This window comes from Gekko japonicus, unplaced genomic scaffold, assembly GCF_001447785.1.
Source record: "Gekko japonicus isolate JY-2015 unplaced genomic scaffold, Gekko_japonicus_V1.1 scaffold815, whole genome shotgun sequence".
NCBI lineage: Eukaryota > Metazoa > Chordata > Lepidosauria > Squamata > Gekkonidae > Gekko > Gekko japonicus.
In genome coordinates this window covers 694,571-709,070 of record NW_015161974.1, presented here as the reverse complement: position 1 = coordinate 709,070, position 14,500 = coordinate 694,571, and positions in this window count along the sequence as shown.

The window sequence follows — 14,500 nt, the reverse complement described above, 5'->3', positions numbered from 1 at the left end:
GACTGAATTCACACATGTTGTTTAAAGCACTTTTCAGCTCAATTGCCGCCGTGGACATACGACAACAGAAGGCAGTTCTAAGACAGCCAGGCCAATGGGAAGCCTACACAGAATGTGTCATTCGGCTCTTTCTGAGTAGATAAGCCTGGGCTAGATAGCTTAATGGTATAACTCAGGGGGTCTCCAACTTTTTTGAGCCTGCAGGCACCTTTGGAGTTCTGGCACAGAGTGGTGGGCACAACCACAAAATGGCTGCCATGGGAGGTGGAGCCAGCCACAAAATATCAGGGAGTGAGAGGTAACCCGTAACTCTAATAGTAATTCTTCAGCATTCCAGGCAAAAGCTCTGCTTAACAGGATGCCTTTTAAAATTAACCAATTGTTTTTTTTCTCCCCTACACACAGTGAAGATCCTTGTGCTGTGGCGGCAGCTGCTGCCAAAACAGTGTTTGTTTGTTTTGACTTTGAACAGCCAGTCTGGTCTCCAGTTGTCAATCATACGCCTTGCTGGGCAGAAGCCCCATGTAGACCTGCCCACTTTCCAAAAACACTTCATGGGAACCAGGAAAGGTGCTTTTGGGCATCATAGCACCCATGGGTGCTGCACTGGGGACCCCTGGTGTAACGCAACAGAACTTAACTTTAGTACATTCAGTTCTGCATGCCCAATGAAGCTTTGGCCTTTGCGTTTCTTGATCAGAAACCCTCATAGGTAGGGACAAAATTTTGCTTTCCCCAGTCTCTGCCTCCACATGCTTCTGAACCCCAAATTCTCACATTTTAGGAACCCTAGTGTGTTTGTGTGGAATTATAACAGTGGCCCTGGGCACACGGGCCGGATATCTCGGGGGGAAGGAGGCGTGGCTAATTGCCCCGGCACAGCACGGGTCCTTTCCTCGGTGCCAGCGGGTAAACGAGGGACCGGAGGGGAATACCGCGCGCCGGCACGATCACACCACGGGCGTCTGGAGGCAGCCCGTGGCAAACGTTTACTAGTACCTTGGAGGTACTAGTTTTTAAATGTGCATTGTCGGCGGTAAACCACGGGTGCACTCCACTTCCCAGATGTTGGGGTGTGATCACGCCCGGATAATCCGCCCACCTTCTGTGCCTCTCCCACGGCAACTTTGCCGTGTGACCGGGGCCAGTGTGTGCTCCCTTGAAGGTGTGTGAAGATCCCGCCATATAAGAGTGTTTCACCTGTAAAAATAAACAGGAAGCTTGCGGCTCCTTAAGGACTAACTGTTGGGATATGTGAGCAAGTTCCTTACCTGATGTCATGAAAGAATTAACATGTTTACTTGTACATGCTAATTTCCTAGCCAGTTTGCTTAGGGCCAGTAGAGAAGTCTGCACATATCTCCGACCAGAGTGTAGGCGACAATGTGCATAATGAGTTGGCATTGGAATTGTCCATTGGCTAATCAATAGAGTTGAGAATGTCCCAGGGGTGGAGGCTTAGGAGACTTTTACTGCCTTTGTTCTAACTCAGAGGTGGCCAAATTGTGGCTCAGGAGCCACATGCGGCTCTCTCACACATATTGTGTGGCTCCCGGCAGGGCGGCTGGGGAAGCGAAGGGGAGGCATGACTCCCTGATCAGTATTCCTTTCCCCAGCCAGTGTTCCCCTCCCTGGGTAGGCTTGACGTGGGGGGGGGAGAGAAAAAGAAGAGAAGAGAGTTTGGATGTATACCCCACCCTTCACTTGGAGTCTCAGAGTGGCTTTCCCTTCTCCTTCCCCTCTCCACAACAGACACCCTGTGAGGTAAAAAGAAAGCAATTTTAAATGCATTCTCAAAGCCCCCCCCCCAAGCCTACAAATATCATTGGACAAATAAATATTGTTATCAATATTTGTTTTTATCCCTTTTGTTTTTATTTTTGGCATTAGCAAACAAATAAATATCATTGGACAAATAAATATCATTACCAGTATCTGTTTTTACCCCTTTTGTTTTTATTTTTGGCAATCTCTTTTAATGTTAATAAAAATCAAATTTGCATATTTTTCAATAAATACATTTGTGTAATATTTGTCCATGTGGCTCTCAAACATCTGAAGTTTAGTCTATGAGGCTCTTACGTTAAGCAAGTTTGGCCACCCCTGTTATAGCTCTTGCCCGGGGCACACACGCACAAAGTTTAGCCATTACAGAGACAAGATGTAGATTAGAGGGCTAGACAGGATGTTTCTTGTTTTGAACTCCCAGTTTCCCTTTCCCCCGAAGTAATTAGTAAACTTTACCTTTTAAAGCTAATACATGAGTGTGCTGCGTTTTTCTTTTGCTCTGCTATATTTAAGTACCCAACGCTTAACAGTGTTTTTCCCCAGCTTAAACAATAAGAGAAAACACTGAATGGGTTTCTCACGTCACTCCCTGGTGTCTACACTACTGGCACTAGGGTTGCCAAATGTGCCCGGGGGGCGGGGAATCCCCCGCTTCGGAGGCCCGATTTCCGCCACGGCAGAATTGGGCCCCGGGGGGAACCCCGCCCCTGAACCCCGATGAGCTCGGCCACGCCCCCAACGTCAGCAACGTCTGACGTCACTTCCGGTGACGTTGCGGCGGTGCGCACGCGCGCGCACACACAGCCTGCTCCCGGACAGAACGGAGCCTCCCACACCAGTAAGATTTCAAGACTCGGCAACCCTAACTGGCGCGCGGGAGCGTGTGTCAGCGTTTTAAAACATTTTTCCTTCGTTTGCGCATGAGCATAGGCGCCCCTCCATAGAAGGGAGGGAATTATCATGGTGCATGCACAGAACCACCAGGGCGAATCAATCCAACCCCTCCAACAAAAGACTTCCCTTTAAATGTTTGACCCGAAAATGGCCTCCGTGAGATCCCAAACTCATCTAAATGCTAAAACAAGTGACTATTTAAATGTCGGTTTTCTAAACGTGGTGGCGGAGCTCCACCTATGCATGCACCGCCAACGCATAAAAAAAAGTGGCGGGCGAAAAGCGGAAGCCTCGGGCAGCTTTCGAGTGGGGAGGGGGTTTAAACCGGAAGTGGCTCATCACCACAGGAGCGATCAGATGTCAGAAAAGTGCAGCTAGAACCGGAGAATCAGGAAAACATCACTTGGGGACCTGGTAACAAAATACTGCATTTTAAAGGGGGTTTGAGCCGGAAAGTGACACCTGGGGACGGTGCGCAGATGTTGGGTGTGTGAAAGTGGATATAAAATCCATTACTGAAGCGTGCCAAAAGCGGACTAAATGGCCCGTCTGAACCAATGGGAGAAAAACAATGTGGTGTGGTGGTTAGAGTGTTATACTAAGTCCCCTCCCCCACTCAGCCATGAAGCTCAGCAGATGACTTTGGGGGGCAGTCAGTTTCTCTTTGTGTGCCTTACCTCACAGGGTGTTTGTTAGGGAGAGAATCTCATGTGCCTCACGGGAGGGAAGACAGAATAGAAATGGATCAATGGAATAAGTTGGAGTTTCCCCACTTGTGCAAGTTCAAGAGAATTTCTCCTGAAGGGAAAAAAACCAAAACATTCTTGTATGGGTGTGAAAGTTGGACAATGAAGAAAGCTGACAAGAAGAAAGTTGATTAATCTGAAATGTTGTGTTTGAGGAGAGTTTCATGGATACCATGGACTGTCAAGAAGAAAAATAAGTGGGTCCTAGATCGAATTAAGCCTGATCTCTCCCTAGAAGTGAAAATGACTAAACTGAGGCTATTGTACTTTGATTGCATGATGAGATGACCAGGCTCAATGGAAAATAGGGTTGCCAAGTCTTACCATGGCTTTAGCAAGGGGAGTCCCGGCCCTCCCCGGGAGTTCCTTGGGGCACCCGTAAAGCATGCGTGCCACAATGACGTCACCCGGAAGTGACATCATCACGTCGGGCACATTGGGGTTGGGGCCACTATAATTTGAGGGGAAAACCATAGAGTTTTCCCTCGAATGATAGAGTGCTCCCCTGCAATGTGCCCGACGTGATGACATCACCTCTAGGTGATGTAATCAGGCCGGGCACATCTCCATGCTCCCGGCACTTTGGGGGTGGGGTTCCCCCCGGCGGCCCGATTCAGGCTGCTGGGGAATGGACCCATTGAGTGGGGTTTTCCCCACCCCACCGGGGGACCTGGCAACCCTACTGGAAAAGACAATCATGGACGAAGGGTTTGAAATGTACCTTAAGTTCTAATCTTAAGGAGAACTTTTATAAGATGATGTATCAATGGTAAATGTCTCCAGCGAAATTGTCTAGAATGTACAACAGTACTTCTAGTTTATGTTGGGAATGTAAGTATCATGAAAGGACATTTTATCATATGTGGTGGACTTGTAAGAAAGCCAGTAATGTTTGGACACAAATACAGAGATTTTAAAGACTAATATACAATTGAAACCAGAGTCCTTTTTGTTAGGACTAAAGGACAATCAGTTGGAAAGAAGCCTTGGAACTTTATCTCTCCCTTATATATAATTGAGTAAGACGTAGGGTCAAGCAGCGGAGAGAAAATGCACACCAACAGTGTTTGGAGGCTTGCGCTGTCCGTCAGAAGCTTCCCAACTTCCATTGGCCATGTTGCCTACGTCCCACCTCAGAACACTCCCCCCTCCCCCCGCCCAACTAGCCAGGGCTGGAGGGAATCAGTGGAAGGCCGCCGGCGGCAGCTCATCCCTGCTCGAAGCGGCCGGATCCCCCCCCTTTATCGCACGCCTGTTTTTCCCCCCCTCCCTATCTGTCTGGCTTACTGTCTGTCTATGTCTCCCCCCTCCCCCATCTTCCTGCCTTCCTTCCTTCCTTCCGTCCTTCCTTCCTCTCTTTCTCCAAGCCCCTCTATGTATCCATCTAACTATCTATCTACCACCCACCCACCCTACCTTTCTAGGGCCCATTGTCTTCATCCACAATGGGCTTTGCTCCCTAGTTTCTATATATGACTACAGCAGCAAGAAATGGAAGTGTCCAACAATACCTACAATAAAAGAATGGTTGGAGAAGATGCTAGACCTTGGAATGATGGCTAAACTTACTGCATTGGTTAGGGAAAAGACAAGTATTGTGTGTATTACAGATTGGAAACCCCTTATAGACTTTTTGCAGGAAAAACACAATCATGTTTTGATGATTAAGATATTAAGTACAAAAAAAGAGAGAGTTCTTTATTCTATATATAAAGCAATGAAAACTGTAATCGAACTTTGTTGTAGAGGAAAATCAGAAGCCTTCTGTTTTATGTATCTTTTTTCTTTTTCTTTTTTCCTTTCTTTTTTCCTCTCAATAAAAACTAAAATTAACGAAAAAAAGAAAAGTCAATCATACTAGGAAAAGCTAAAGGCAGCGAGAAAAGAGAAAGACCCAACATGGGATAGATTGACTCAATCAAGGAAGCCACGGCCCTCAGTTTGCAAGACCTGAGCAAAGCTGTTAACAGGATGCTTGGGGGGGTCATTGATTCATAGGTTCACAGTAAGCCAGAAGTGACTTCATGGCACTTACACATGCTAGCTTTTTACCACTTGTACTGCAACTCTAAGAATTGTTTGCACCAAAATCCCACTAAGTTTAAGGTTAATGTGCATAGGATTAGAACTGCAATGGTTGTAATCTTCTTTGCAGTAGAAGAATTGTTTCTCATGCTGTCTCCAGGATTCAGCCATTGAAAATCAAGTGTGTGCTTTATTTACATGATGGGTGAACAGTTCTGAAAGTTCAAAGAGAAGTATCTTGAGAAATAAATTACCTTCCTGAACCTTTCACTAATTTGTGTACCAATGTGCAGTTGCCTTGAAAGGGTCCATGAGATAGAGAACCATTTCTCCTGGTAGAACACACAAAGTGTCTTTTGAATGTTGTCTGGCTAATGTCTTACGAAAGAACTGGGACACCCAGCTGCCCTGCTCGGATGCCTGCTGTTTCAAAAGTCCTTTGGTTATTATTAGTGCCCCGGAGTGCAGTAGAGTTGTCCTGGACTGGTCCCAGAGAAGGGGGTAAGATTGCTAACAGGCCTGGAGAAAAATGTCCCATCCCTTCAACAGAGGCTTAATGTTTGGAAATGGGCACTGGAAGCTTTCCATCACCTGGTAAATAACATCCTAGTAAGCTTCTGTCACCCTGACCTAGAAAGCCCAGCCTAGCTCAGCCTCATCAAATCTTAGAAGCTAAGTAGGGTCAGCCTTGGTATGTGGATGGGAGACCATCAAGGAAGTCCAGGGTTGCTACATAGAGCCAGGCAATGTCAAACTATCCCTGAATTTCTCTTTCCTAGAAATCCAGTGGGGGTTGTCATAAGTCAGCTGTAACTTCATGGCAAAAAGAGTGGAGCAGGAACATGACTTTTTCTCTCTCCAGGAATTTGGCAAGTCTAAAAAGAGGGAGTTCAGGAAGGGAAGAACAGGGGATTGTGGAATAAGGAAGTAAGCCTAGGCAAGTCTACTAACAAGTAAATCCCACTAAATTCGATAGGGCTTATTCTAGGGTAAGTGACCATAGTGTGGGACCACACCCTTTTTAGGAGAGGCTCAGGGTAGGGTTGCCAGCTTTAGGCGGGGGAATACTTGGAGATTTGGGGGGTTGAGCCTGGGGAAAGCAGGGTTTAGGGAGGGGAGGGATACAAGGCCATAGAGCCCACCCTCCAAAGCAGCCATTTTGGCCAGGGGAACTGATCTCTGCCATCTGGGGGTCAACTGTAATGGGAGGAGATCTCCAGGCCCCACCTGGAGGTTAGCAATAGTAGTTGAGGGGCTGGTTCTGCAGAGAGAGGGACCATATGACACAATGGTCAGAGCATCAGACCAGGATTATGGAGCTCTGAGTTTAAATCACTCTGGTGCGACTATGGCTGCAATCCAATGAGCACTTATTTGGGAGTAAGCCATATTAACCAAACAGGACTGACTCCTGAGTAGAGGCATTTAGGATTGTGCATATGCCAGGGACTTTTCTCTGCTACCTGTGAGGATTGTGAGAATCAAGTGAGGGAGGGGAGAGGTGTATAGGAAGGGTGAAATTAAAATGTGATAGATGTTCATTTCAGCCTCCCCTCTCTGTTTTCTCACCTCTCCATATGTCAAAATCATTTTTTTCTCATGGAAAATAATAAACACATGTGTCATCTTCTTAAAGCCACCTGTGTTTGACATCCAGAAGTACGGTTATATCTCAAAAGTCAAAAGAGAGAGAGAAAATCCTATTTCCTTACAGGTACAGCAAGTGGCCTCTTCCCATTGTTTGTTTCTTGGGCTTTTGACCTCAAGTTAGCTTGATGTAGTGGTTAAGTGCGCGGACTCTAATCTGGGAGAACTGGGTTTGATTCTCCACTCCTCCACTTGCAGCTGCTGGATGACCTTGGGCAAGCCATAGTTCTGTCAGAGCTGTTCTTGAAAGAGCAGTTCTCGAAAGAGCTCTCTCAGCCCCACCTACCTCACAGGGTGTCTGTTGTGGGGAGGGGAAGGGAAAGGAGTTTGTAAGCCACTTTGAGACTCCAGGGTGTCTGTTGTGGGGAGGGGAAGAGAGAGGAGTTTGTAAGCCACTCTGAGACTCTGTGTGAAGGGCGTGGTGTCCAATCTCCTCCTCCTCCTCCTCTTCTTCTTCTTCCACATCAAGGTAAATAACATCACCAGATAGTTACTTGAGATCAAACTGCTATCCAAGGAACAACTGGAGAGATCAGTTTAAAAGTTGGCAACTGTCAAGGAGTGCAAGGCTGAACCCCATGGGTCCCAAGGGCAGTTGTCCACAAGTAACCATACCAATTTAAAAATATTTATTAAAGAAGTTTATTTCAATCTGTAACAACACAAGATATATTCTATAATCAACACACTACTCTAGGATCATGTCCCAAGAAAACAAGAAAGCTAACTCATCTACCTAACACATTTCAGGACTTGTGCTAGATGGCACAAACCTTAATTTCCCAAGTCAAACAGCAAAGCTCAAGCATTCTCTGTGTTGCCAGCAACTGCAATTCAAGCAGGTCATAGTTCAGACCTCTGGTCTGTCAAAATTCCCAGCTAGTCTCTTTCCTTCCGGGCCTTAGCTGAATTATAGTTTCTGGCCCAGCAACATCAGGTGACGATGACATCCAATCAGAACATGTTTCTAGGAGAAGCATCTAGAAGATTACCTCGTCACCTCTGGTTCTCCCCCTCCCATCCCACAGACTACAAGTTCTCGTGAGAAGCTAGGGTTGCTAGACCCTCAGACTCGGTGGGGTTTCCCCTGATTTTGGGGGATTCAGTAGGGTTGCCACATCTGCTGGGGGGGTTGCCCACTTTGGGGGCCCCCAATTCACCGGCTCAAATGCGGCTGGTATGGAGAACCCCACCTCCAAAGTGCCTGGATCGGGCCAACATGCCCAGCGTGATGACATCACTCGGAGATGATGTCATCATGCTGGGCATGTCGCCGGGGGGGACACTCTAGCAATCAGCCTGAAAACTCTATGGTATCATAGAGTTTCTAGCTGAATGCTAGAGTGTCCCTTTGTGACGTGCCTAGCACAATGATGTCACTTCCAGGTGATGTAATTGCGGCATAGTGCATGCACCAGAAGATCCTGGGAGAGGAGTATCTCCCCCCCACCAGGAAAAGGTAGGGATTTGGCGGCCCTAGGCTTCAGCCTGCCACCACTTGGAGTTCAGGCACGTGGTCAGCAGCCACCCCACTCCCTCCCCTCTAGGGTTGCCAAGTGACTTAATGGCTTTAGCAGGGGAGTGGGGGTCCCAGTCCGGGACATTCATGTGTGTGTGCCACAATGACATCACCTGGAAGTGACATCATCATGCTGGGCACGTTGCCAGACAACGCTCTAGCAATCACCCCCCTGAAAACTCTATGGTACCATAGAGTTTTCAGTGTGAGTTTTCATGAGTTTTCAGCCCGATCTGGCCACTTCGGGGGTTGGGTTCCACCTGCTGGCCAGAGCCAGACTGACGGATTGGGGGCCCTTTGAGTGGGGGAATCCCCCCCCCCCGGGGGGACCTGGCAGCTCTACTCCCCTCCTGCGAGAGTTAAAGGGCTCTCCAGCTGATCAGTGGGCCCTTTAAATCTAGCAGAAAGGAGAGGGGGTGACCACAGGTGGTCATTGTTGGGGGCGGGGCTTGGGGCAGGGATAGGAATGCCCCCCAAAGTCACCAATTGGAGATGCTGCCGGACCTGGCAACCCTATGAGAAACTAATCACACCACTTCCATCTCTGGCCTTGAAGATGATAAGAGCTGTGCAGGCCAAGAGATCAATTAGTAAAACCTGCAATATGGACCAGGCCCATTAACCCTTGAAGGGAGGGCCAGGGGTGCTTCGACTCACAGCAAACCTCCACTGGCTTCTCCTCCAGTCAGGGGATCAAGTAGCTCCCTTCAGTTTCTGCAGTTGTCTCTCTGGTTGCATGGAGACACTGCTGGTTTGTAAAGTGTAAAGAACTGGATTTGGAAAGCTGATCCTTTATATGATTGCCTTAAAAGTCATCAGCAAGAATTTTATAGGCTTGCCAGCCCTAACTTGGGGGATTCCTGGAGGTTTGGGAGTGAAGCCTGGAGAAGGCAGGATTTTTGGAAGGGGAGGGATTTTAGCAGCGTATAAAGCCACAGAGTCCACCCTCCAAAGCAGCTATTTTCTCCAGGGGGATTGATCTCTGTTGTCTGGAGATCAGTTGTGATTTGATTCCAGGAGATATCCAGGCCTCACTTGGAGGTAGTCAGCCCTAAATTAAAATTTATGCTGTTTGTCTTCTATTCATTTTCACCTGCCAAACAGCTCTGAGTGTTCTCTTGCTTATATGTAAGATTTTAACAGATGTAGGTTGTTATTTGAGCAAAGTGCTTTGGCATTTATTTGCATTTTGATCTTGCTTTGTAGCTATTTTAAAAAGGGCACAAAGCGGATTACGGAATAAATGATATCAAAAAGTTGCTGAGGGATGAAGAACTCACTATGACCCTATGCCAGGAATGAACCTGTGTGGTCTATTTGCCAGTGTTTCAGACTGGGATCTGGGGAGACCCAGGCTTGAATCGCCACTCACTTGAATCTCCACTCACCTATGGAAGCTTACTGGGTAACTACGGGTCCAGTTGCCTTTTTCTTAGCCTTAACCCACTTCACACTTAGGGTTGCCAGCTCTGGGTGGGAAAAACATCTGGAAATTTGGAGGGTGGAGTCTGGGGAGGGGAGGGACCTCAACAGAGTATAATGCCATAGAGTCCACACTCCAAAGCAGCCACTTTCTTCAGTAGCACTGGTCTAGGTCATCTGAAGATCAATTATAACAGCGGGGGATCTCCAGGTGCCACCTGAAGGTTAGATACCCTACAGGGCCATTGTTGAGAGGCTAGAATAGAGGAGAAAGAGATCTTTGCTGGGAGTCCCTCCTGGCAACTGGCAGGGGATGGATGGGGGGGACTTACCAGGAGAAAGAGAAAGGCCTAAGCCACATTGCTGGCATTGCACAGGAAATGATGTCATCACACCAACAACTTACTGGTGACGCACTAGTATTTCGGCAAAAACTATATGGTAAAATCGGCTTCTACCATAGTGTTTTTGCTCAGATACCAGAACATTGCCAGGAAGTTACTGGTGTACAACACCAGCATCTGTGGCCTGGATCTTCCTCTTTCTACTGGCAAGTCCCCCTGATGGCCAGCTGATCCCTAGCTGGGGACCCTTGCCTCCACTGGGAGGGTCTGGCAACCCTAGCTGGGGGCAAAAAGCAGAGTACAAATATCTGAAAGGTTCTCTGCTGCCTGTTTCCCTGTAACTTTGCTGACAGGGTTGTCAAGTGGCTCTCTGTTAAATTCAGGCATGACAGAGAGGTGATGGACAGTTGTCCTTTCTCTTAAATCCTCAAAGAAGAGGCCAGGTGGGAGCAATCTGATGAGCTATTATAGTTTGTTGAATTCTGGGACTAGCACTGATTCTTAGACCAGTTTCCCACAAGCTGCTGCTCCGCCCTCGCTCTTCCCTTTACCCTGATCGTATGTGTCAATTTCCCACTATTTGCTGCATGGCCGCATTTTGCCCCGCAGCTTTGCCCGATTTCCCCCACGTCTACTCGATCCTGTTTTCTGAGGGTCAAGTAGTTGTGGGGGAAATTGGGCGAAGCTGCAGGGCAAAATGCGGCCGTGCAGCAAATAGTGGGAAATTGACACATACGATTGGGGTAAAGGGAAGAGCAAGGGCGGAGCAGCGGCTTGTGGGAAATTGGTCTTACGGTATACGGAGACCCTCTGCTGTTGGCTCTTGCCCCTGCCTGTCCATCCTATCTCACATGTGAATTTGCAAAAATAGATTTTATCTCTGAAGCCTGGAAAATGGGCCTCTTCCATCCGGAAGAGATGGATCATTTGCAGGGAAAATATTTTCACCAACATCAACATAGTTTTGCTCTTAAAAACAAAAATCAATGACCATTCTTGCAGTTGGCCAACAGGGGAATGTTTGTTTACAGCCAATAAATCCTGGATTTGATTCCTCCTGGTTGGTAGGGTAAGGGCAGCTGAGAACTCTACAGTTATAGAGGTAATCTTGAGGTCTCAGTCCAGCTCATAAAGGAAGCCAGTGATCAATAAAAAGTGAGTTCTGACCAGATCCAGGGCAAGGAGCTGTGAGCTTCCACGCAGAAACTATTCACTTTTTGTGAAACGACAAACAATACTAGTCCTCATTTTTTAAAAAACCGCCTGTATTTTAAATACCAGACTTGGAACAAATTGTGAAACTGTAAGGGGAAAAGTGCAATTTCATAGCTAAAGACTGACCCCATGTCAACACCGTAAGGACCGTTAACACACGCAGTGCAATCCTAAACAGAGTTATACCTTCTAAACCTACTGATTTCAGTGGACAAAGAAGGGTGTAACTGCCTGGGGATTGCATTCTTTGAGTGGGCTCCAGATATGCAAGCTGAATCCACCTTCCTTCAAGATGCTTTCAAATGCAAAGTGGCTTGCAGAATAGAATGAGGAAGCTTATTGATGGTCTGGGACCAACATAACTTCAGGACCATCTCTCCTGTTATGCTCCCCTCTATGGATCAACATCTGCTGGTGGTGATCCCTGGCTTGAAGGAGGTCTGGCTGTTTAGCCTCAACCAGAGCCAAAGCTTTTTCAGCTCTGGCTCCGGCCTGGTGGGACACTCTCCCAAAAGAGATCCAGGCCCCGCGGAACTTAATGCAGTTTTACAGGACCTGTAAAATGGAGATGTTCCACCTGGCCTATGGCTGAGGTGGTGGAGACCTATTAGTGTTGTCCTCTCCTGCCTGGCTCTCTCTGACACTGCTCTTAGTCTGCCCATCTCCCTCGGTATTAGTCATCCTCTACTTGCACACAGCTATGGAGCTCTGTTGGGAGTAGATGTATTAATTGGCACCATTAATTGTTAGTTTACTGTTTACTGTTTATTGATTGGTGCTTATTGGGTTTTATGGTTGTTACCTCTGTGTTTTAACTATTCTATTGCATTGTTCTGCACCCTGAGCCTTGCTGTGCAGGGGAGGGCAGGCTAGAAATCAAACAAATAAATAGGTCTATGAATGAATGGAGATTTGTGGCTACTAATGAATTTATTATACTTAAATACAACATAGTGAACGATGTAATACAAGGGTGTCAAACATACTGCCTGGGGGCCGGAACTGGCCTGCTCAGATCTGTTATCCGGCACACAAGCAAGGAAGAGGAGGGTGGCGGTAGTGGCAAGAGCAGCAAAAAGACCCACATCAGGTAGGCTGGCGGGAGGGTCCATCCCCCCCCTTCCTGTCTCAGTTGGGCCAGGCTGCACACGTACGGCTGCTGTTCTCTCTCCTCCTCTTGTCAGAGGCAGGGGGGGGGGTCACCACCTCCCCATCAGTGCGCATGCACGCTGGGCCTCCCCCTTCACTTCTTCTCCTCTGCTCACTTCTCGCGCTCTTTCTCTGCCGGAGAAGCGGCTCTTCGGGAGGAGAGAAGGAAGAAGAAGGAAGGGAGAAAATGAAGGTGGTGGTGGTGAGGACCTGCTGATGGAAATGTGTATTAGGGGAAGTGTAGGAATGGGAATGGCAGGGTGTATCTGTGGGGGAGGGGATATAAGAAGCGGGAAGGGTGGGCATGGAAGGAAAAGGTTGAAGTGCATGCAATGGGGTGCGTGGTGGGAACCACACTTGGAAAGTGTTGGGATTCTTTTAGAAAAATTATTTAAGCAGAGTAAAAATCATGACGCGTCAGCAGAGTAGAGACTGAGAGACTGAGTCCATGGTGTGTTTAAAATATAAACGTTTACTATAAACCTAACATGGGGGAAAAAGGTACACAGGCTGTGGTCGCACGGAGCATTAGCCATGCTACAGAGACGGAAGATAGGCGGATTTTCCGGGTGCGATCACACCGCAACATCTGGGAAGCGTAGAGCTCCCATGGCTAACCCGAGGCTTCCCGCCGAAGATGCGGCATAAAAAACTAGTACCTCCAAGGTACTAGTTTCCGGAAACCGCGGGGCAAGGGCGGGCATCTGATCGCGTTTCCAGTGGTAGTTCGTGGCATCCGGCGCCCGCCCATGTCCCGTCGCAAAAAGGGTTTTTTCCCCTCAAGTCTCCACGGGATGCGCACACGCACCCAACGGCACATGCGCACACTTCGGTTTTTTTAAAAAACAACCCCGTTTGCCACAGCAGCAGCGCCTAGCCATTGCTACTGTGATTGCGCTGCGCCGCAGGATTGTCATGTGATCGGCATCTCCCCCCGAACCACGGGACGTCGGCAGTACGTGTGATCCAGTGGCCGCACGTTACTTTGCTCTGGGGCAAACAGCCACGCTCCCCCCCCCACATTTTCCGGCCCGTGTGACTGGGCCACAGGATATAAAATAACAACAAGAGCTAGGTACTACATCCTTACAGCTAAAGAGATAAAACAGGAATGGTGTCTTCTTCTTCAGCAAGAACAAAGGGCAGGAAGGAGAAACCAATATGCTAAATACTTGACACATTGATTTCCAATCAGACTGTTAAGTTAGCTACAAAGTTCCCAGGCATTCTATTGCTCAAACAGATTGGTTACAAAACATGTGACTTCCTGTTGATTATAACAAACATCATTAACCCTGTAAATACTGAAGTGTTTTAACTTGTAACACCCAACAGAAAGCCATGGGAGGGGAGGAGAAATATAGGAGAGAAGGTGCTGTTTGTGTTTGGGGGGGTTGCATGCAAGAGCAGGGGTATAGTTGGCAGCTAAGATAAAACAAGAGTCTTGAGCCACCTTGAAGACTTAATGAGATTTTGTTGCATCATTTTTATTTTCTAGGCCTCTGTATCCAAAACGATTTACAAGCATTGTTCTCCCCTTCTCTGTTTTTGTTCTCACAACAAGTGTGCAGGGTACATTAGGCTGAGAGAGTGACTGGCCCAAAGTCACCCAGCAACTTCCATGGCAGAGTGGGGCTTATGAACCTGGGTCTCCCATAGGGTTGCCAAGTCCATCTTCCACCCCCAGCAGGGGACTTTGGGGGCGTTCCTGGAGGGGGCGGGGCATCCCCGACGTGATGACATCACGTTGG